General features: G+C 41.9%; 1 pseudogene; it reads right to left on the minus strand.

Moving 5' to 3' along the window:
- Positions 1-25,586, minus strand: part of LOC142760561 (uncharacterized) — a 68,852-nt pseudogene that overhangs the window by 29,347 nt on the left and 13,919 nt on the right.

The following is a 25,586-nucleotide window of genomic DNA, read 5'->3' on the forward strand; positions in this document are numbered from 1 at the left end:
AACAAACTTTTGACATGTCATAGTGACATGTCAGAAGTTTTGATTGGTGGGTGTCCGAGGACTGAGACCCCCACCAATCGCTAGAACGAAGCAGCTGAAGTGCTCGTGTGAGTGCTGAGCCGCTTTGTTTCTGTTTGGCTTTTTCCGGAAAGTACGTGCTCATAGACTTTCTTTTGAGCACATACACAGCTACATTGATTTCTGAAAAAGCCAAACAGAAACGAAGCGGGTGGGGGTTACAGTGCTCGGACCCGCACCAATCAAAACTTCAGACTATGACATGTCAGAAGTATGTTGAAGATTTAGTTACCCTTTAAGGTAGCAATTACATATCACTTCATGTGTTGCCGTGATTTCTGTTTTTTAGTTTTCTTGGATGATCTAGAGTCTAGACTCTGATGTATTTTTAATACTTTATTAAAAAGAATTGTACTTATTTGATACAGTTTTGGACTCCATTACATCTTTTTGTAGGTTACTATATTCTTCGGACTATAAGACGCACCTGACGATAAGACGCAGCCAGGTTTTAGACAACAGAAAATAGGAAAAAATTTCATATTTTACTACTATTAAACTATTTGTTAAAAAAAAATTGTTCTGTTTCCCCACATTCTAAGAGCCATAACTTTTATATTTTTTCATTGATTGAGCGGTGTGAGGGCTTATTTTTTGCGGGACGAGCTTTAGTTTTCATTGACACCATTTTTTGTTACATACAATTTTTTTTATCACTTTTTAGTGCTAAGGTGACCAAAAAACTAAGATTCTGGGGTCTTAAATAGAAAAAATTGACGCCGTTCACCGTGCGTCAAATAATGCTATATTGTAATAGTTCGGACTTTTATGGACGCAGCGATGCCAATTTTTTCTTGAACTTTTAATATTTTTTTACACTCCTTAATATGGATCGAACTTTTTTTTTACACGTTTTATTAGTTCCCCTAGGGGACTTGATCCAGCGATCGTTAGATTGCTGGTACAATACACTGCAATACAGGGATGAGTTACAGAAACAGCGTAACTCGCTGAGCTACGCTGTTTCCGTAACTCCCATAGTAGTGAATGGCAGTTACAGAAGCAGCGTAGCATTCGAGCTACGCTGTTCCGTAACTACTATTCAGTTCTATGAGAGTTACGGAAACAGTATAGCTCAGTGAGTTATGCTGTTTCCGTGACTCGACCATGTACGCTGTTTTCGTATCTACCGAGTTCAGGAAACAGCTTAGCTCGCGGTGCTGCGCTGTTTCCGTAACTCCTATTCACTTCTATGGGAGTTACGGAAACAGCATTGATCAGCGAGCACTCGGCTGTTTCCGTAACTCCCGACCACCTAACCAGGAAGTGGCCGGGAGACAGCGGAGCTGAGTAAGCTAGAATAGGGTCTAGGGGGCCCCTTTCTAGAGATAGGTGTGGGACCCAGAGGTGGGACCCACATCTATATGATATGTCATAAATGTCCTTCATGGGAAAACCCTATAAATGCCGCGGTCGCTATTGACCGCAGCATTTAACTGGTTAAACGGCGCGATCGCTTTTCCTGGCCGTTAGAGCAGAGTATCAGCTGTAAAACACAGCTGAAACCTACAGTGTATGGAGCAGGCTCAGCGCGTGAGCCCGCTCCGCTCCAAACATCATCCCCTTAAGTAAGGACGCGGTCAGCTTGACTGCCAACTATAAGCCGCAGGGACTTTTTAGCAAGATTTATTCTTACTAAAAACTGCGTCTTATAGTCCGGAAAATACGGAGTATTCTCTATGTGTAGTAATTATAAATAGCATGCTCTAGATTATTAATTTGTCCTACGTTCTCTCTGTAGAGTAATTATGGTAATTTACCTGCTATATCTTATTGTTGGCTTACGTTTGCTTACCTTAACGCTGTATAAAAATCCAATAAAAAAAAAAAAAAAAAATTACAAGGAAGATTAGTGACAATAGGTCAGATTGTGGATTGGTGTCTGATGACTAGAAAGTTCAGCATCCAGTTGCATAATTCCATGTTGAGGGCCACATTTTGTAACTTCTTTACCAATTTGGTCTAAAAGCTGGAACTGTTATCAAGGGAATAATGTGAGTATTGGATTTGTCTAGCTGTAATGAAGGGATAGAATGATGTCAGAATCTAATCTGCATGCACTACATAATCTAGTGAATTTTTATGTTTTCGAAGCAATACATTTAGATGGGTTTCAGGGCTATATGGCAGTTGGTTTATAAAAGGGACATACATTTTTTTTAACAAACAAGTAGCTTGCAAACCACTAAAGGGCAAAAATAGGAACGTTTAATGCCAGGTTTTGCCGCCTGTTTTAATTTTATACCATAATTTGCTACCTATATTTTGAATTGAAGAAGGGCTAAATTAAAACATCAGGGACTTTAAAAAACAACCCGTAAGGTTATACAAATTGAGGAAGTAGCAGGTGTCGCTAACATCTGCAAATTATCACATTTCCAAGCACCTTGCTCCAATCTATGTGGAAGGGGCATAAAAGCCAGATTGAAAGCAAATTTTTTTAGCCACATGAAACCTCAAAAATCAGATCATGTGGTGTGGGATGATTGTGTGATTCCTCCTGTTCATCAATGTACCTGTTATCGCCACTTGTCGTAAACTAAAAGGGACAAAATCCTAGATCTGGGAGAACTTGGTTTATAACTCCGGCAGGCCGAGGCCGAGATGTTAGCACAGTGCAACGTTGCGTGTCCTGGTTGGGACAACAAGAACTAACGGGAATGAAAGCAAGATGTGCACGAAGACGAACCTCTGCACAGGACGGATTGTCTGATTGGAAGAATGGTGCGTAGTGATCCATTCTGTACTGCAAGTGAAATTGGACATATCCAAGCCTAGGGCGGCAACCAGTGTTGACACAAAACATCAGAAGGCATTTGCACGACATTTCACTATGAAACAGATGTTCAGCTACAGGTGTTCCATTGACCACACACCGCCGCTCTGAAAGATTATAATGGTGCACAGCAAGATGTAAATGGAAGCTGGAATGGAGGTCTATCCTGTTCAGCGATGATTCCCGCTTTTGTCTCGGACACAATGATAGCTGGAGATTGGTCTGGACACTAAATGGGCAACGTCATGAAGGGGCCTTCACAAGGGAACGTCATGGCCTGAATGTGCTACCATGGACTGCAGCATCTTCAGACTTGTCTCCCATTAAGCACATCTGGGACGTCATTGGTCAGAAATTGCAAAGGGGGCTGCCAGCAGCCAATCTTGATGATTTGCATGCCCAAGTGCCTTCAGTGGACATAACATTCCTCAGACAACCAATAATAACCTCAACGATAGCATACCAAAGCGCGTAAGTGCGTGTATTTCTGCGCGTGGCGCTTGAAATTAAATAAATCAAGATGTTTGGAATATTTTGTTTCCATTTTTTTATCATTTGCATATCATTAACATGTCTATCGATACTGTGAGTTCCACAATTCCAAAAATGTTCCTTCTTGGTGTTGCAATTTTAATGTTGAGGAGTGTATTTAATAATGTTAAACATAAAGCTATTTTATTCTGCATAGAAAAATGCAACTCTAATAGCCATGAGACTTGCCAATTAGCCCCTCCACCATGTGAAAATTTATATTAGACTATGGCAAGTAATTGACTAAAATAATGAATTATATATTTAAAAAAAATGGCAAATTACATTTGTATTCGTAGTTGTCAACCTATTGCACATACAAGTCTGGTTCTAGAAAGGTGAAAAGTAATAGTAGACCCTGTGTCATTCAAGGGCAATAACTGTTCCAGACATATTTTCCCTTCAAACTAAAAAGGTCTTGAAATCCTCCAGTCAGTTCACATGAGAACACATTTCATCACATTGAGGTCTCCTCTAAAGGAGTAATTTCTCTGTTATTTTTCTTACACCGTGCTATTTGCATTGAACTGTGCTTTTAACTGCATTCATAAAAAAAGAAAACAGCATTGCCCTTTTGACAGGCCACCTACTCCTTTCTGCAAGAGAAGAGATCCTGCTTGGCAGCTTGCCCTTAGCAATCTGTAATTTTTGCTTACTTGATTCAAGATGAATTGTACATAATTCACTTTGGGAAAGCCTTCTTTCCTCCCCCTTTCTAAAAAAAAAAAAGGTTTTTAATTCGCAAAAATGTTAGCTCAGCAGACTGTGAAGCATGGAATGCTCTAAGGTGACCTTGCATTTGCTGTCATTGATTCACATCAACTGCAAAATAAAGAGAAGAACGTTAACGCCAAGCTCTCTGCATCGATTTACAGAAGATAATGTACTGTAGTAGATCAAGATGGACTGATTGTAGTTAAAATTGTTCAAAATAATCCCTTGAAAAAAATAATAATAATAATCTCTAGTATAGACAAATCCTTAAAAGGTTGTCTTCTGCTATTTCTTAGGCTCTGTTCGCACTAGAATCATGGCTTTGGCTTATAACGGAGCTTTGACAGCTATGCCAGATTCATTTTCAAACAGATACCTGCGAATATTAATTGTACCTATTGACTTAAATGGGGTCCGTCAGGATTTTTCCAGGATTCCGGTATTAATGATTGCAAGAACAGCACTTTTCTTGCAATCAAAGATACTGTAAAAGGCAGAAAGACCCCCTTAAAGAGGTTTTCCTTGATCAAACACCATTTGCCTATTTGTAAATCCATACACTTTTCAATGTACTTGCAGTTTTGAAACTGAACGGTTCGCCGATCTCCTTGCAGGTCATGTGATTCCTCCCCAATATGATTTTCCTGCTTCTCCTTATCTAACCTGAATAGCGCTGTCTCCCTGCGCAAGCTCGGCCACCCATAGAAAGTGAATGGAGCAGTGGCCAAGCATACACAGTACCACTCCATGGGGTACACAACGATGGCCAGGTAAGCTGGTTATTGAGATCGGTAGGGGTCCCAGCAGTCAGACCCCCACTGATCACATTTATTACCTATCCTGTGGTGATAAATATCAATTATGGGAAATCGCCTTTAAGCCCCAAAATAGGCTAGACCTTAAGGGGTTAATAATAATAAATACTGTACCTTTATTATCATATGTATTAGCTTCTAAACAGAACATCTCCTGCGTATGGAAATAATTGTATTTTATTTATTTATTTGGATTAATATGATACAATATAAAAAGCAACCCTGTTCATATACGGTAAAAGTGAACGATCGAAAATAATAGCACAAAACATTTCGAAATAGGGAGCTGATGTGTGGTCATGGAGGAGAGTGGGAGACATAACACTTAGCTTGGTACTATGGCTCACATATAATTATTTATTTTTATTTTTAGTGATACATGTATTCATGAAGGGCAATAACCAGACTTCCACATCTTGTACAATAAGCCGTAGTGCAATTTGAATTATATTTAAGAGTTTCCTGAAAGTCAATTTCTTTTACAAGAGTCTCTGGACCAAATGCTATCACCTTGGTAACAGAGTAATGACAATCTTCACCTAGCATCTCCGGAGAAGACTATTGATTGTGTATTGAGATAAGTTCACAGCATGTCCACAAAGAAAAGCCCAAATGACTAATGACCTTGCGTCTGCTGGAGGTTTTATTCGTGCCCATCTTGGCAGTCCTAATATTGTACTTAAAGCAAAGCTCAGAGACAATACAGGACCATAGATAATTTAATATAACATAATATATAAACTGCAATGAAATTGGTTACATATTTTAATGTATCCAAACCATGTAGCAAATAATATGTTCTACTATATCTATTGGGGTGCAAAAGAAATGTACCAGAAAAGTTGGGTAATGGGCGTCAGAAATGTGGTGTGTGCCATTTTGATAAATGTGGTGCAAATTTTTGTAAAAATAGATAATTTGTTCTTGCTTTGTAAATTGTCCTTTCTTAAAACACATTGGTTAATGTGCCCCGGTGGGTCTCATGTATAATAACAAGTTTAGATAGAAATTGCAGTATTTCTCCACAGCGGACAATTAAATCACGTCTTTGGGCAACTACTCCACTTTTTGTCAATGGTATTCTTTCCACTGTTTTAAAACTGTCACCTAGTTCTTGCTGCCCTTTCTGAGAACAGCATGAAGTAGTGGCCATCCCGCTGAGCTTTATGTAAAGACGTTCTGGTTTCAGTAAACTTACATATTAATAGATGCAGCGCACAGCATTTCTGTGCATGCTGTGAGACTGGAGTCTGTCGTATTCACAGCTTTCCGTTAATTGACAGCTTTCTCCCTATGCATATTAATAGGGGTTAAATCAACCACAGACAACACTAGACTGGGTCTATTATGGGGTCACCATGGCTGGCTCTGCTATAGTATAATATATAGAACTGTGGGGTTACTATTATCAAGCTACTTTTTATAAGAAGGTGTTTCCCTTCATTTTGCAAGTCAGTTATCAAAGTTGACATGGTACCCTCACATACTACAATGCTGTTCAAAGAACCTTTAAAATCCTATTTCCCTTCTGTAGAACCAAGGATGGCTTCAAAAGGAAGCACAACTATAAAAAAAAAGAGAATTTCCATTACTCAATTAGATTAATAAAACCACAATATTTTTTTGGTCCAGATTAAAATCCGCAGTGCAAAACTCTTGTAGCTGCGTTTATATATGTCATTATGGATTTTAATCTGGGCCTCTGCGTGTCCCGGCTGCTGTCTATTCACCATTACCTACACGTGGGTGAGCTGAGCATTGGGTATGGGTTTTTAAACAAAGAGAAACACAGTAATAGGTACCTGAAAAGGCATTTAATCCTCAACTTCTCACAAAAAATGAAATATGACAAATTGAAGCACTACCAAAATAATTACAATTATTTTACTAAAGGTCAATTATGCATTGCAAACATAATTGTCCTTTAGTAGTTATACAAATAATAGTCATAATAATAATAATAGTAATAATAATAATAAAAATGCTAATAATAGTAATAGTAATAATAATAATAATAATAGTAATAATAATAGTAATAATAATAAAAATGATAATAATAGTAATAATAATAATAATAATAATAATAATAAAATAAGAACATATAAATTATATTTGTGGTGTCCCAGAGTTATCCTTGAGGAAACATTGCCGACACAGGACGAGAATGCTCGTCCTGAGCGGCGAGTACTTGGCGCATTAGGACGAGCAGTCTCGTCCTGTGTGACAGCCGTCTGTGCGTGAAATCGAGAGCGGGGCAACGGCTGTAATACACAGCTACGGCCCAGCTTTGACAGCGGAGAGAAGAGAAACATCCTCTCTCCGCCGTTAACCCTGAATGCCGCGATGAAAGCTGATCTCATCGTTCAAGGAGAGGGGACTGCACTTTGATCACGTCACAGAAGATAACTGTGCCGTGATCAAAGCCCATAACTTGTATGGCCAGACAGCCCAGGGTCCATTGAAGGACCCCAGGGCTGCCTGAACATATTTCCTGTTGTTAGGGCATACTGAGGTATGCCCTAACAACTGCCTGTATACAACCAGTACACAGGTTAATGTACTGGCATATAGATCTATGCCAGTACATTACAGTTCAAAATCAAAATTAAAATGATAAATCCCTTTATGGGATTAAAAAAGAAAAGTTAAATGAATGTAAAAAAATAATGATAAATAAATAAAAAGTAAAAAAAATGAAAGAAACACACATATTTTTATAATAAATAAACTTTTTAAAATATAAGTCCCAAAACATGAAATAATATAGACATATTTGGTATCGCCACGACCGTTACAACCTGTACAACAAATGTATAACATTATTTGTGATGATCGGTGTATGGTGTACAAAAAAAAATATTAAAACTGCTGCGGAACTGCTTTTTTCAGTATTTTCGCCAAAATAAAAATTTATAGAAATTAAACGATAATGTATTTGTACCAAAAAATGGTGCCTACATAAAGTACAACTCGTCCCGCAATAAAAAAAGTCTCATACAACTATGTCGTACAAAAAATAAAAGTTATGAGCGTCGGGATGCAAAGAGGGAAATATAAAAAAATTGTTCTGTCCTCAAGGCCAAAATTGGCCGTGTTCTTAAGGGGTTAATAAAAAGGGATTGTCCAAAGTGGACAATCATTTTAAGTACTGGTGCCCTCTTAGGGTACGTTAAAATGTTGCAGAATCACCACACCTTAAATCCGTGGTGATTTACAGTATAATACATGTGGATGTGGTGTTCATGCCCTGATTTACTTGTGTCTCTGTATGAAATATGATGCACGCAAAGTTACAATATTGGATCTATCATATAGCTGTGTGCATGAGTGTAAAAAAAATAGTCAGCAAAATATGTTGTAGGCATAGCATGCATCCATGTATTAATCAACATTTCACCATTAAAATCAACATTTAACCAGGGCCGGCCTTAGGGGCGTGCGACCTGTGCATTCGCACAGGTTGCATCACTCAAGCAGGTGGAAGGGGATCTGCGCTCCCTACCAGGGGCACTCCCTACCAGGGGCACTCCCTACCAGGGGGTCTGTGTGGCGCTATCTACAAGGGGGCTGTGTGGCACTACATACAAGGGGGCTGTGTGGCGCTATCTACAAGGTGGCTGTGTGGCGCTTCTTACAAGGGGGCTGTGTGGCACTACCTACAAGGGGGCTGTGTGGCGCTACCTACAAGAGGGCTGTGTGGCACTACCTACAAGGGGGCTGTGTTGCGCTACCTACAAGGGGGCTGTGTGGCACTACCCACAAGGGGCTGTTTGGTGCTACCTACAAGGGGCTGTGTGGCGCTACCTACAGGGGGAATCTGTGAGTGGTGGGCTGATGGTCATTTTATTGTGAGTGGTGGGCTGATGGACATTTTACTGTGAGTGGGGAGCTGATGCTCATTTTACTGTGAGTGGGGGGCTGATGGTCATTTTACTGTGAGTGACGGGCTGATGGTCTTCAAGTGGTTTCTGCCTCTGACCTCCAATTGAAATTAATAGCAGGCAAAAAATACATGTGGCGCCCGTTTGGAGCTTTTATGCCTGTGTCTTTTGCATTAGATGTTAGTGCTTTATTAAAAACGTTTGGATTAATTTGTGTGTTTGTGTTTTACTTTTTCTTATTTTTACACTTTTTCTTCCCTATGGGGGCTGACATTTTTTGTTCCATTTCTGTGTGTGTCGATTAACGACACATACAGACATGGAATACGGCAGCCACAGTCCCATAGGGACTGCGAACGGCTCCCGTCCCATTCACTTGTGTGCACGGCGTCTGTGTGGGAACTGCGCATGCGCCGCTCCCACACAGTCCAATTTGAAATTGGCGCCGTCCGGCGCCATTTTCCTGTGGACCGGAAGTCGCGGCCGGACAGTAATATTACTACTTCCGGTCGCGGCTTCCGGACTTGTGCACTTGGACCAGCGGCAGCAGACGGAGCGGACGGGCCGGAGGGAGCCGCGGCGGCAGGAGCAGGTAAGAGATTTCAATGTATGTTCGTGTTTGTGTGTGTTTACTACTGTATGTAAACCTACTACACTGTGTGTTAGCTCAAAAAATGGCGACACACAGTGTAGGAGGTTACACCGTTCAAACCCCTCGTTTATCCCGGCACTAGCCAGGATAAAGGAGGGGGGATGCTGAGAGCTCACTAGAGCGAGGGCTTTTTACCCAATTTTGCAGCAGAAAAGCTATGTGGTTGCTTTACCACATGCTTTTGGGAATGGCTCCATCTAGTGACCAGAAATGGTAAATACTATAAATTTGAATCCAATTGAATCCAATTTATAATATTTCCTGACTCGTGAAAAAAATAAAAAAAATTTGAACAATGTTTAATCACCCACACACTAAATGTTTAATTTAAAAAAAAACAACATGTTTTTCTGGCAACACATTGCCTTTAAGCAAAAACACATTTTGAGGCAGATTTTTTTTGCCTTACAAAAAACATGTGTAAACATACCTGTGAAGGATGGTTTATTTGCTTATATTCTCTGTATGAAATTACATTATGAATTATCAAGCAGGATGCCGAATTACTAAGATATGTATTATGTGAAAGTGATTATAATAATGTTTAAAGAGGCTCTGTCACCAGATTCTCAAATCCCTATCTCCTATTGCATGTGATCGGCGCTGCAATGTAGAGAGCAGTAACGTTTTTTGTTTTTTTAAACGTTCATTTTTGGCCAAGTTATGAGCTATTTTTTATATATGCAAATGAGCTTTGAAATGGACAACTGGGCGTGTTTTTTTTCGTATGTCCAACTGGGAGTGTATTGTGTTTTTAACTGGGCGTGTTTACTAGTTTTACTAACTGGGCGTTGTGAATAGAAGTGTATGATGCTGACGAATCAGTGACCAGTCAGCATCATGCACTCCTCTCCATTCATTTACACAGCACATAGTGTTTTTACTAGAACGATGTGCAGCCACATACACAAGTGTCCTGATAATGAATACACATGACCTCCAGCCTGGACGTCATGTGTATTCAGAATCCTGACACTTCTGAATGTTTTCTGTGAGATTCCAGCAAGCCGCGCGTAATCTCGCGAGATTACGAGGTAAACGAGATTTCGTTTCCCTTGCTGGAAATCTCACAGAAAAGATTCAGAAGTGTCAGGATTCTGAATACACATGACGTCCAGGATGGAGGTCATGTGTATTCATTATCAGGACACTTGTGTATGTGGCTGCACATTGTTCTAGTAAGAAAACTATGTGCTGTGTAAATGAATGGAGAGGAGTGCATGATGCTGACTGGTCACTGATTCGTCAGCATCATACACTTCTATTCACAACGCCCAGTTAGTAAAACTAGTAAACACGCCCAGTTAAAAACACAATACACGCCCAGTTGGACATACGAAAAAAAACACGCCCAGTTGTCCATTTCAAAGCTAATTTGCATATATATAAAATAGCTCATAACTTGACCAAAAATGAACGTTTTTAACAAAAAAAGTTACTGTTATCTACATTGCAGCGCCGATCACATGCAATAGGCGATAAGGATTTGAGAATCTGGTGACAGAGCCTCTTTAAATGATTTAGTTTCGTGCAGCAGCCATCTTGTCTGGAGTTCCCATCTTGGTTCTTTTGTAGTGAATAAGAAAGACATTGTTCCTTTAACACAAGTTATGTTGATTTCGTATGTTTTATCTTTGACCTTGGCTCCCATACGAAGCTTGCAGTGAAGGCACAGGGAGTGAGAAGGGAGGGTGGCAAATATGCTTGTGGGAATGCCTCCCCCATCTTACGGGAACATTCTGCCCAAAAGAGATAAGGCCACCTGCAAACCTGATGTGTGAAGAATTATAATGATGTATCTGGGATGTATCTTATGGTCTGCTATTGGCTGAATAACAAATATTGTCATATTGTCTCTGATTGGTTAACCTGAAGCCTACACCCCTTCTGAATGATAGTATTATAGTTTGAGTTTGGAAACAAACCTCCAGAGTATTTTGAGCATATCAGCAGCGTCTGTGTGTTTTCTTCTCCTCTCTCGATATATATCGGTATGAAATATCCTGATTAGGATGCTGGATAAAGTGCCTGGCCTGAGAGTCTGTTAGACTCTTCTAAATTTCAGTCTAATATATTTTGAGCCATTGACTTCCACGACATACCCTACGAGTGTAGTGCTTTTTTTTTTTTAGCCGTTTTCTGTCTTTCTCAAAACAATTTTTGGTATTGGTGCCCAGAGGAAATTTTTTTTTTCCTGTGCTGCCTCGAGTCCGAAAAGGTTGGGAAACTCTGTACCCTGTACCCTGTGTTATCAGAGGTGTTACATAGGGCAGCACGTGAAATCTACAATAATATCTGTACTGGGTATATATGGGTCTGTTTGTGAATGTGTCTTTGTGCTTGTATATATGTGCCTTTTATGTATTTGTATATGTTCCTGTCTGTGTATATATCTGCCGGTGTGTGTGTGTGTGTGTGTGTGTGTGTGTGTGTGTGTGTGTGTGTGTCTGTATGTCTATATATTTACCTGTATGTATATATTCCAGATGTGTGTATGAATATTTGCGTGTATGTCTAAATATCTGTCTTTAGGTATGTACAGTATATATGTTCCAGTATGTGCGTGTCTATATATGTGGTTAATTTTAGTTTTTTGTAGGGGTCGGCAATAGAGAGTTCCGCACAGGGTGCCATCCAACCTAAGGCCGGCCCTGGCTGTCACCAACCCTAGTCAAAAGGAATTCCGCCGCTGCTTGCGCCGCATGACCTCCTTGGCTCCTCCGGTATGTCATGTCAGTGTCACGGAGCGGGTTAGTGGACCCACTAGGCCGTACCGCCGTAGCGGGGAGGCAGCTGGCCAAACAACAGGAAAACCCAGTAATACAATGTCCCACACAAGGGTACCTGGATAGTCCAGACGGTGGCCGCAGCTCTGGCACTGATGGAGATGGGTGCAGCAGATAACGCCAAACGTGGCGGATGACAGAGGAGCCGCAGGTTGCGCCAGACGTGGCGGATTCCTCCGGACGTGGCAGATGACACAGGACGTGGCGGATTTCTCCGGATGTAGCAGATGACACAGGACATGGTGGATTCCTCTGGACATGGCAGGCTCAACACTAAAGGCACAGCACGGGAAAAAGGAACTGGTAACAAGGCATGGGTAACAACTGGAACGGTAAACACTAAGGGACCATTTGCAAGACAGACTGGGAAAACGAACAATGCTCAGGCAAGGATGAGAAGGCCTGGGGCCATCTTATAGACCAGGAAATCGTGGCAGTTGATAATGATGACGACTTCCTTTGTGTGCGCGCTGGCCCTTTAAGGCCGGGCACGAGCGTGCGCACGCACCCTACAGGACCCAGCAGACCAGAGCGGAAGTGAGCACTGGCGTCTCCAAGGAAGGAGATGGGGGCCAGCGCTCACGGATCCATGGCTGCGGGCGTCGGGAGGTGAGTAAACCCGACGACCCGCGGCCATGGACGCTACAGTCAGGCAGAGCGGAGAGTGGTAGTGGTAGGCTACCACTCACCGCTCTGTTTATAGTGTGGCGCTAAGTACAAGGGGGGAGTGTGGCGCTACTTACAAAGGGGCAGCGGGCTGTGTGTGGCACTATCTACAAGGGGGAGAGTGTGCCGCTATCTACAAGGGGGGAAGCAGACTTTGTGCGGCACTATCTACAAGGGGGGCTGTGTGGCGCTATTTACAAGGTGTGGCTGTGTGTGGCACTATCTACAAGAGAGGGGCTGTATGTCACACTATCAACAAGGGGCTGTGTGTGACACCACATTGATTGGTAGAGAAAGCAAACATGGCGAGGGGGAAGGAAATGTTGGGAAATAAGTGGGGGGGGCGCTGTTAAAGGGGGTGGGGTAATAGCGGGATTCACTGGTTAGTGGCACCCACTATTACTACCGCCTTTATAATTAGGGTCACTAGGGTTATGCCTAGTTCCCCTACCTTTTCCTTATACTAACGTTGATCGAATTGCTTTAGCGGCTACTCAAGGGAATAAGACCGTATAGTAAATAAAGGTAATATTTATTAACATACAGTAATCACTCTCATATGTATAATACAGTAACTAATCACCGTACAGTATAAACACGGTATCAAGATATTATACCGCCACCCACTTACATAAACATACACAGAATACAGTTACGTTACAACACAATAAACATAAGTTACTTGTGATTCTCACACGCTCTCTATCTCTATCCCACTCCCTCCTAATATAACTTTCCCTATACACTAAGGGTTAATACGGGATAAGGAGGAACAAGGGGAATGGGTTACTGTGTAAAACAGACAGCAAGGGTTAACTCAGGGACTCTGGGACAGCAAGGGTTAACTCAGGGACAGTAATCAGGGAGATCAAGGGGTTAACTCAGGGAAGCAAGGGTTAACTCTGGGACAGTAGGGAAGCAAGGGTTAACTCTGGGACAGTAGGGACTCAGGAAGAGCAAGGGGTTAACTCAGGGAAGCAAGGGTTAACTCAGGGACAGTACTCAGGGAGATCAAGGGGTTAACTCAGGGAAGCAAGGGTTAACTCTGGGACAGTAGGGAAGCAAGGGTTAACTCTGGGACAGTAGGGACTCAGGAAGAGCAAGGGGTTAACTCAGGGAAGCAAGGGTTAACTCAGGGACTCTGGGACAGCAAGGGTTAACTCTGGGACAGCAAGGGTTAACTCAGGGACTCTGGGACAGCAAGGGTTAACTCAGGGACTCTGGGACAGCAAGGGTTAACTCTGGGACTCTGGGACAGCAAGGGTTAACTTGGGGGGAGCAAGGGGTTAACTTACTCAGGGAGAGCAAGGGGTTAACTCAGGGAAGCAAGGGTTAACTCAGGGAAGCAAGGGTTAACTCAGGGACTCAAGGGTTAACTCAGGGACTCTGGGACAGACTCTGGGACAGCAAGGGGTTAACTCAGGGACTCAGGGAAGCAAGGGGTTAACTCAGGGAAGCAAGGGTTAACTCAGGGACTCAAGGGTTAACTCAGGGACAGTAGGGACAGTATCAAGGGGTTAACTCAGGGAAGCAAGGGTTACAGCAGGAGAGACAGGGTTAAGTGTAGCTGCTGCTACACTTGATACTTAGCGTGACTTTGTGGAGCAGCAGAGACAGCAGCAGGAACCCAGGTCTTTGGAGGAGAGAGAGAGAGTTGAGCCGTCGTGATGTGTGTGTGAGGCAGGCAGGCAGGCAGCTCTCAGCTGATCTTCTTCAGCTTCGGCTCCTGAGCTCGGCTCCTGAGCGTACCGATGCAGGGCTATTTAACCCTGTCGGTACGCTTGCAGCGGGGAGTGTGGCGCTTGCCCCAGGCTAGCATGGGTCGGCATGGTGATAATGTATCACCAGCCGACTCATGAGAGCCCGCACGAGACAGTCCGTGCGCGCGGGAGACTTGAAATGGAGACAGGGGATAACTATCCCTTGTCTCCATGGTTTCCTAACAAAGCAGGGACATGCTAATTGTCCTGCTTTGCTTCCAACCGTATTAATGACTAGGGCTGTTGTAGTTACAGCCCTGGCTCATGATACAGTATATGTACTATACATACACATATATATTATATATATATACATATATGTATACATACATATATACACACATACTGTATACATACATACTAATATATATATATATACATACATACACATATATACATACATATATATATATATATATATATATATACATATACACACATATATGGACACTTCCCTTTACAATCCCCCTGTTGTCGGGGACTCGACAATGCAATTTGGGGAAGTGTTTGTGGGGTTCTATTTACCCCCTCAACCTCCCCGGTTACTGGTAATGGTCTGAGATGGAAGGAAGTATACTATTAGACCTAGATATTCGACATCAGCTATCTCCTCAAGGACACCTTCCCGCCAGTCCTCTGACTCTGGAGTCACAGGGGGATTGTAAAGGGAAGTGTCCATATATGTGTGTATATGTATATATATATATATATATATATATGTATGTATATATGTGTATGTATGTATATATATATATATTAGTATGTATGTATACAGTATGTGTGTATATATGTATGTATACATATATGTATATATATATAATATATATGTGTATGTATAGTACATATACTGTATCATGAGCCAGGGCTGTAACTACAACAGCCCTAGTCATTAATACGGTTGGAAGCAAAGCAGGACAATTAGCATGTCCCTGCTTTGTTAGGAAACCATGGAGACAAGGGATAGTTATCCCCTGTCTCCATTTCAAGTCTCCCGCGCGCACGGACTGTCTCGTGCGGGCTCTCATGAGTCGGCTGGTGATACATTATCACCATGCCGACCCATGCTAGCCTGGGGCAAGCGCCACACTCCCCGCTGCAAGCGTACCGACAGGGTTAAATAGCCCTGCATCGGTACGCTCAGGAGCCGAGCTCAGGAGCCGAAGCTGAAGAAGATCAGCTGAGAGCTGCCTGCCTGCCTGCCTCACACACACATCACGACGGCTCAACTCTCTCTCTCTCCTCCAAAGACCTGGGTTCCTGCTGCTGTCTCTGCTGCTCCACAAAGTCACGCTAAGTATCAAGTGTAGCAGCAGCTACACTTAACCCTGTCTCTCCTGCTGTAACCCTTGCTTCCCTGAGTTAACCCCTTGATACTGTCCCTACTGTCCCTGAGTTAACCCTTGCTGTCCCAGAGTCCCAGAGTTAACCCTTGCTTCCCTGAGTTAACCCCTTGATCTCCCTGAGTACTGTCCCTGAGTTAACCCTTGCTTCCCTGAGTTAACCCCTTGCTCTTCCTGAGTCCCTACTGTCCCAGAGTTAACCCTTGCTTCCCTACTGTCCCAGAGTTAACCCTTGCTTCCCTGAGTTAACCCCTTGATCTCCCTGATTACTGTCCCTGAGTTAACCCTTGCTGTCCCAGAGTCCCTGAGTTAACCCTTGCTGTCTGTTTTACACAGTAACCCATTCCCCTTGTTCCTCCTTATCCCGTATTAACCCTTAGTGTATAGGGAAAGTTATATTAGGAGGGAGTGGGATAGAGATAGAGAGCGTGTGAGAATCACAAGTAACTTATGTTTATTGTGTTGTAACGTAACTGTATTCTGTGTATGTTTATGTAAGTGGGTGGCGGTATAATATCTTGATACCGTGTTTATACTGTACGGTGATTAGTTACTGTATTATACATATGAGAGTGATTACTGTATGTTAATAAATATTACCTTTATTTACTATACGGTCTTATTCCCTTGAGTAGCCGCTAAAGCAATTCGATCAACGTTAGTATAAGGAAAAGGTAGGGGAACTAGGCATAACCCTAGTGACCCTAATTATAAAGGCGGTAGTAATAGTGGGTGCCACTAACCAGTGAATCCCGCTATTACCCCACCCCCTTTAACATTGGCGAGCCAGCCCATACTGCTTTCAATTGTTTCTGTCTTTTGTACAATAAAGTTGTGTTAAAACGTGAACTGCAGATAGGCGGCGAGGCGTGGACAGGTAACGTACATACACGGTGTAGTGTTGGGTTATACTGTGCGCCTAGACCTTTTTGAAGTTCAGACGAGTAACACAATTTTATTTAAGGCTTGATACAGGATATAATTGATCAGCGAACCTATTGTTTTTTGTTTTATTTTCTGAGGTATTAACGTCTTTTATTTTGCTTTGCGGCATGCTGCTCTACGGCGACGAATCGTCGGGCGAGTGAGCAACTTATACAAAAGAGTTTGCAGAAGTATCAACGTCGGTGTTCTTCCGGTGAAGTCCAGCTGATCGGGAAAAGGCGTTCCGGAAGAAAAGGACCTTTTTCAAAACAGCGGGTGACAAGGAGGACAACGCAGACGGAGATGACTTCTGCAACAGTGAGTATGGACTTCTCCACACTTAAACACCTCGCCAAACACAGTAAATTTAATCCAGTAACACCCACGACATACAAGTCAGCAGGAATGCTGTGGTCCACTCTGCTGGACGAGGCTTATGCTCATGATAAGTTGTGTATTAGCAAGAGGAGTGTTCTTAACAAAACCTCCAAACGTCTCCACATGCTCGCTAAACTTATCTGTGTGTATGAGGAGACGTGGAAACCTGATCACTCAGAAATGAAGAGAGATTCCCCAAATCTTCACTGCCATTGTTGTGTCAACAATGTGAAGCAGGTTTGTGATTTGCAGACACAACTGGCAGAGAATGCCCAATGTAGAGATCAGCAAATTTGCATGCTGGAATCGCAGGTGATAGATTTGAGAAATCGTGGTGATGATATTGATGCACGGCTGACTGGGTCTTATGCTGTGATCAATGCGTTTAAGGTTAAGGCAGCATCTACGGATGCGATCATTGCCAAGTTGAATGATGAGCTTGCTGCTAGGTCACAATTGGTTGCCAGTATGCAAAACATCATAAAAGATTTCTCAAAAATGTTACCGGCCTTGTCTTTTTCAAGGCCTGATTCCGCTGTAAGTTTGCCCTCTACAGGGCAAAAAGGGGGGAGTAGTAAGAGTGATGGATCAGATGTCACAAATCATGATCCCATCCAGAAACCTGAAGGTAACATTGTTACGAAAGTGTTACGCAGATGTAAGCGTACGATATTTAGAAGTGTATCCCTGGCCATGCAGAACTTTAAGAGATCATGCACTGCTGACTGCCCTAAGTCCAGCAGAGCATGTACTGTTAAATGTTTTGCATGTGCCAGATCAGGCCACATTGCGAAGTACTGCGAGTCTTTGAGTACTAAGAAATGTGGTCCTGTTAAATGCTTTAAATGTGGTCAGATGGGACATATTGCAAGGAACTGCCACGGCATAAGCAACCATGGAAAGCCCAGTGAAATGGCAATAGAAAATGGCCACGTCAGAACAAAACGTGGATTTAGACAAAATGGCTGCACAAGAGTCTCCTTACAGCCTTATGTGCTCCGCCACGTACTTAAGGGTCTAAATGACCAACCACAACTAGGGAGGAGTTTAGGAAGTTGGCCATAAATTGCATGTTCAGTCTGGTGTTATGTCTGTAATGGTTGTTTATGGTCTGTTGTGTTTGTCCCCAGTTGTCCGTTTGTTTTCATTTGTGTTTTTATTTTGTGGTTCTTTCACATATTCTTTTGTGGTATATCCCTGGTTATCAGTAATATGTATTTATACTATATGGCTGTTGCCTGTATTTATAATGCATAATTAGAAAACCACTCCAGGAAAACAACTGGAGAATCAACCATTGGATAGTGGTGTATTTGCGCCCAATGTTTTAATTGCTCTCTATTAGGATAACGTTGAAGTTGTTATTATACTGTGAACTCAGGTTGGGCGGTGCGAACAGGTAACATAAGTTCACGGTGTAGTGTTTTATGTTATTCTGTGCACCTAGACATGGGGGGTTCAGACAGGTAACACAACTTCATCTGAGGCCTAATGCGAGTGCAATTAAATACAGCGAATAACAGTATGGCTGATTCTTTTGTGTTTAACTGGAGTTAGGAAACTTTGGACAGGGGGAGGTAACCCTGGCATTACACCCATATCTTGATTTTAAGATAATGGGTTTGGTAAGACAGGGATATAGTTTCACAAACCTGAGAATTGTGAGGAACCACAAAAACAGTGCTTCATCCACAGCTCCCCTCGGATATCCTGACCTACACCAGTGTTGGGATACCGAGGGGTCATGTGATATGAAGACTAATCCAATGCCCTCCTCAAGACATGGGTCAAGGATATTGGTGCTGGTATCTAATGCAGAATGCCACGCGACTAACTGCTCCGAAAGAGGCATACTCCTCCCCGGAGCATACTGTACCCTTAATCCCGTATTAGGCGTTGATGTGGCGGATCAAAAGGGAAGAACTCCGGTGACACCTGAAAAAAGGCTCGACATCCGTCCAGACACCCCTGTGAGACTCCAGACGATTCCTCTTGGGTTTGGCATCGAACTAAGAAATCTCCTGCTAGACTTCAATGAGGAAGAGGATATCGTGGAGAAACTGAAAGATTCCCAACACCAAGCCACTATTCAGTTGGAACATGACACTAAAAAGATCACAGGAATTGTGAACAACCTTGACGCGGAAGTGTCTTGGTGGGAGAGCTTGTTTGGATATAGTCCCAAGGCCACTTCCTTCTTCAACTTGCTCATCCACCCAGTGATAATCCTTCTCACTCTTGTGGCGATTATGTACGTTGGACTGTTCTGCGTCTACCGACGAATGAAAGGACTGGTTGACCAAATACAACGAGGTCAAGCAGAAAGCCACGAATACATTCGTAGACGGGGTCTAAGGACATAGTGATACAGTCCTGCGACCCAGAATTGTTTATTATTGTATGTGTATATATATATTTGTAAAGTGTAAATCTTAATCAATGGGTCGTACAAAATTTTCAAGGTGTACATATAGACATTCTAGGTGTTGATATGTGTCTGCAACATAGGCATACTCAGTGAGGACGCGCCCGTCCCACAGCGAGTGTGTGTACGTGTAGGCGGGTATATATTTACAGCCTGTTGTCACCCCATTTGCATGTGTACCTTGCACGTGTTTATGGAGGAGTAGTGTGAGATGCTGTTTAAGCATGGATCTCTATATGTACATATACCTATGGTTGGTGGGGGAATATTTTTGTATGTTTGGTTATTTTTCACTTTGTTTGTATGATTGGGTAGTGTGTAGGTACCCTTAGGGACAGGTAAGGTATTCACACACCCTTGTAGGTATTTGCCACCTCAACCTGAGAACTGGTATGGTCAATATGATGATGGATTGAATGTCAGAGGGGAAATGGAAGGCGATACTCCACCCCACAGTAGATTCCTGGGTACCAAGACCTCACCTCCTCCTCGGGGATGATAACCTGCCATGATGAAGACCTGGATATCGGCCCACAAAGATTGTTTCGTCTTCAATCAAGATGCTGGGAAAAGTTGGAAAAGTAATGGATCACGTACAAAAGGTTGTTGAAAGGCGGGCTAAGCCATTCCAAGGCTGACCATATGAGGGCACAAGTAGCCTTACACGGGTCGGCATGCTAAAATTGGATCGGCCACTGGAAAGACCTGCTGACGCCACTTAAGAGGAAGAAACTCCAAGCAAGAAAGAACAAGAAATCTGCGGTTCATGGACTTTGAGATTTTCAAATGAGCTTTGTTCGTTTGATGAGCTTTGAGGCTTCGTTCTATGGACTGTGAGTTTATTTTCAACTTCGTCTGATGAGCTTCGAGGCTTCGTTCTATGGACTATGAAGGTTTCATTTCAACTTCGACTGATGAGCTTCGAGGCTTCGTTCTATGGACTATGAAGGTTTCTTCGTTCTATAGACTATGAAGGTTTCATTTCAACTTCGTCTGATGAGCTTCGAGGCTTCGTTCTATGGACTGTGAGTTTTATCTCAACTTCGTTCTATGGACTAGGAGATTTAATTTCATCTTCATTCTGTGAACTTTGAGGTTTCGTTTCTTTGGACACTAGACTCCAGAGTCAGAGGACTGGCGGGAAGGTGTCCTTGAGGAGATAGCTGATGTCGAATATCTAGGTCTAATAGTATACTTCCTTCCATCTCAGACCATTACCAGTAACCGGGGAGGTTGAGGGGGTAAATAGAACCCCACAAACACTTCCCCAAATTGCATTGTCGAGTCCCCGACAACAGGGGGATTGTAAAGGGAAGTGTCCATATATGTGTGTATATGTATATATATATATATATATATATATGTATGTATATATGTGTATGTATGTATATATATATATATTAGTATGTATGTATACAGTATGTGTGTATATATGTATGTATACATATATGTATATATATATAATATATATGTGTATGTATAGTACATATACTGTATCATGAGCCAGGGCTGTAACTACAACAGCCCTAGTCATTAATACGGTTGGAAGCAAAGCAGGACAATTAGCATGTCCCTGCTTTGTTAGGAAACCATGGAGACAAGGGATAGTTATCCCCTGTCTCCATTTCAAGTCTCCCGCGCGCACGGACTGTCTCGTGCGGGCTCTCATGAGTCGGCTGGTGATACATTATCACCATGCCGACCCATGCTAGCCTGGGGCAAGCGCCACACTCCCCGCTGCAAGCGTACCGACAGGGTTAAATAGCCCTGCATCGGTACGCTCAGGAGCCGAGCTCAGGAGCCGAAGCTGAAGAAGATCAGCTGAGAGCTGCCTGCCTGCCTGCCTCACACACACATCACGACGGCTCAACTCTCTCTCTCTCCTCCAAAGACCTGGGTTCCTGCTGCTGTCTCTGCTGCTCCACAAAGTCACGCTAAGTATCAAGTGTAGCAGCAGCTACACTTAACCCTGTCTCTCCTGCTGTAACCCTTGCTTCCCTGAGTTAACCCCTTGATACTGTCCCTACTGTCCCTGAGTTAACCCTTGCTGTCCCAGAGTCCCAGAGTTAACCCTTGCTTCCCTGAGTTAACCCCTTGATCTCCCTGAGTACTGTCCCTGAGTTAACCCTTGCTTCCCTGAGTTAACCCCTTGCTCTTCCTGAGTCCCTACTGTCCCAGAGTTAACCCTTGCTTCCCTACTGTCCCAGAGTTAACCCTTGCTTCCCTGAGTTAACCCCTTGATCTCCCTGATTACTGTCCCTGAGTTAACCCTTGCTGTCCCAGAGTCCCTGAGTTAACCCTTGCTGTCTGTTTTACACAGTAACCCATTCCCCTTGTTCCTCCTTATCCCGTATTAACCCTTAGTGTATAGGGAAAGTTATATTAGGAGGGAGTGGGATAGAGATAGAGAGCGTGTGAGAATCACAAGTAACTTATGTTTATTGTGTTGTAACGTAACTGTATTCTGTGTATGTTTATGTAAGTGGGTGGCGGTATAATATCTTGATACCGTGTTTATACTGTACGGTGATTAGTTACTGTATTATACATATGAGAGTGATTACTGTATGTTAATAAATATTACCTTTATTTACTATACGGTCTTATTCCCTTGAGTAGCCGCTAAAGCAATTCGATCAACGTTAGTATAAGGAAAAGGTAGGGGAACTAGGCATAACCCTAGTGACCCTAATTATAAAGGCGGTAGTAATAGTGGGTGCCACTAACCAGTGAATCCCGCTATTACCCCACCCCCTTTAACAGGCGCCAATCTGAATCTTTGCACCGGGTGCAGGAGAACCTAGCTACGCCTTTGCACACACTCAAGTAAAAGCATTAGGACAGATTTATCAACATATGCTGTCACACTGCATATATGTTGTGTAAACTTTAATAAAAACTAATTTGAAAAAAAAATTAATACAAAAAATAAAAAGTATGCCAAAGAAAAACTCCTGAAATCCACAGAAATCTTGCAAAGAAAACAATTTCCCTCTGATTCCTTCTATTTTCATCTGACAGATGACTGAGGGGTGGGGCTTAGGCAAAGGGCAGGGCTTATTGATCCAGGTTTCTTATTACAGGCAGTGCAATGACGGAGAGCCCCTTCTGCAGGCAGTTTCCTTACAGCGACTCACAGGATTGTGAGTAGGAGGAGGGGGAATGGCTGATCTACTGGGATTAAATGCTTATACAATTTTTTTTCCTTTTCAATTTGAAAACTCCAAATGTCATGCTCATAAGCCCAAGCCACAGTCTGCTATGTAGTTAGTAAATTTGCAGTTCTCTGGGAGTCAGTAAAGTGTCATAAAATTGCCCATGCCCAATAGAGACTCAGCGGTATTCATTAGACATATATTTTATATGAACAGACCAAGTCTAAAAACATAAGAAGATGGCAGAGATTCATGAGTTGCAGCCACCAGTCTATTGATGGACAGTCTTCAACTGAAGCAATAAAGCTGCATACAACAGGGTACCTGCAGCCATTGGCATTATTGGATATATTCAAGAAAGTATTGGTCCCTCACCATCCACATGATCCAGGACACCACGCTGAAATTACATTGGTGCTTCGGACAGGGGTTCTACATCGGAGGTAGATAGTAATCCACAACAGTAAGGAGTGGACAGGCATACGATCCAGACAAAATTAATAAAAATAAAATTCCCATGGATGAACACTTACTCATTTTAAACCATCAGAGTCTTACTCATAGCTATGAGCCTGATGGTTCGAAACGCGTAAGCATTCTTCCCTGGGAATTTTATTTGTTGTTCTTTTAATCTGACACAATAAAACTGTATTGATTCTATCTGGATCGTGTGCCAGACCATTCCTTACTATTGTGTATTGGCATTATTACAAGGGTTCATGCAAAATGGGCAAAAAAAATATGATAAATCTGAATTATTTTATACATTGTACAATAAACTCTTAGCTTCTTGCACACAACTGTTTTATGGATCCATACCAGTTCCATGTGTTATGAATCTATAATACTTTGCTAACTTTTATTATATGGAGGTTTCTGTACTGTACCTTTCTATGACTGTTTTAAGTTTTTTACCTGCAATCCTTGTGCGGCCGTACGAAAAAAAAAATACTGTGGCATGTTCCTTCAGATGCACTATGGACACCAATTTTCCTCCATAGAAGTAAATGGAGACAGAAAAATTGGACTTGTGTATGTGGTTTGTACGAGCATTGTATTAGTTCTGTATATTTGTTTCTAAATCACAGGTGCCTTAAAAAGAAAACAAAAAAAAGATTAAAAGTAAATTCGTTTTCTGTCTGTTTTCATACCATACTCATACGGAAAAGAGAAAAATAAGATACCGCACAGAACTTCAGTGGTGCTAATACTGCATGATACCATATTGTTCATACCGTTTTGTGCTTGAGACGAAGATGAAGGTTTAATTTCTTTTAAAATGATCCAAAAGGTTACTCTATATTTTATGTAATATTCTCATGTAGTATACATATTTAATATTCTATATGCATTGTAAGCTACTGTGACATCTCATGAAATAAAAACTAATCTACAAAAACATACAAGGCAAAAAAAAAAAATGATGTGGTTTAATGGGGTTAACCTGTGAGAAATGTTAAAGCTATCAACTTTTAACATGGTGACATTTTGCCTGGAAAATCATAAATTAAGTCAAGTCAAAGGCTTTCGGTAAAATGAATAGGGAAATTACAGAGAAAGCCTTGTACATATTATTCAGCATATCCTCGTACATATTATTCAGAGTCATGACATAGTTCATTGTAAATGGTAAGTTTGATGGACGGGACAATGTATTTCAAGAGCGAAACACCAGTGGATCTTTGCCTGAATGATGTTTCATTATAAATGCATCAAACGTTAAGTAATAAATATTAGGAATACAGAGGTGTCATATGAACAGAATAAGAGCATTATACCAGCAAATAGATCACCAGACTCGCCCAGGGAAAAGAACACTTTTGGTAATAATGTGTTTTGAATGATTCGCTAAAACGTTAGATTTTTTTCTGCATCCATACATCATTACATTTGTATTTGTGATTTAATCCCCATTGTAAATCACTGCAGCAAACAATCTATGAATGAATGATATTATTTGTGGACTATAATTTGTATACAATTCATTATCAAGATTAGAAATGTTAAACACTCCTATAAAGCCTAATAAGTATTTAGAATGTGTAATTCTCCGTGAGACCGTCTCAAGATATTCCAAGCATGGTATAGTTTATATTGTTTGTTGATCCATTGAGGTTTCATCATTTATGGAAAGTTAATGATGTCATAAAAGTATACTAACCCGTCTGACAACAGGGCAACCTCTATCCATATTTCCTATTAGGGCATATAGATATCATCGAAGGTATTATTTGAATGAACATTATTTTCCCGGCAGTAGATGGACACGACTTTCCTGCTTATTTAGAATCAGGAATAGATATATTATGTGTCCCAAGAAAATCCACCGGTCTCTGCAGGGGATCATTTCATGTGGTTTTTAGCTTCTGGTGACATGACAAAGAGTAGGTATGGTCATTGTTATGGACTTTGGGGCCAAGCTCTAAGTGCCATCACCATTTCTGCTCCTCTGTGAATCTATTACTAGCAAAAGTTAATATACAACTGTACACTGCTAGTGCCATCAGTTTATTGGATTTTTAGTTATGTTTCACCCAGATTTTCCCCCACTCTAAGGCTTTTCCTTTTAGTTGTGGCCACTCTTATGGTAGCCACCCTGAAAAGCGAGCAACCCTATGGAACCTGTTGGTCTCACTCTCTGCTTGAATTTGTGGCATTCCTTCAGGAATTTTGAGCCAGATTTTGACCTGCCGGCAGAACATTTG

Source organism: Rhinoderma darwinii, chromosome 4 (genome assembly GCF_050947455.1).
Source record: "Rhinoderma darwinii isolate aRhiDar2 chromosome 4, aRhiDar2.hap1, whole genome shotgun sequence".
NCBI lineage: Eukaryota > Metazoa > Chordata > Amphibia > Anura > Rhinodermatidae > Rhinoderma > Rhinoderma darwinii.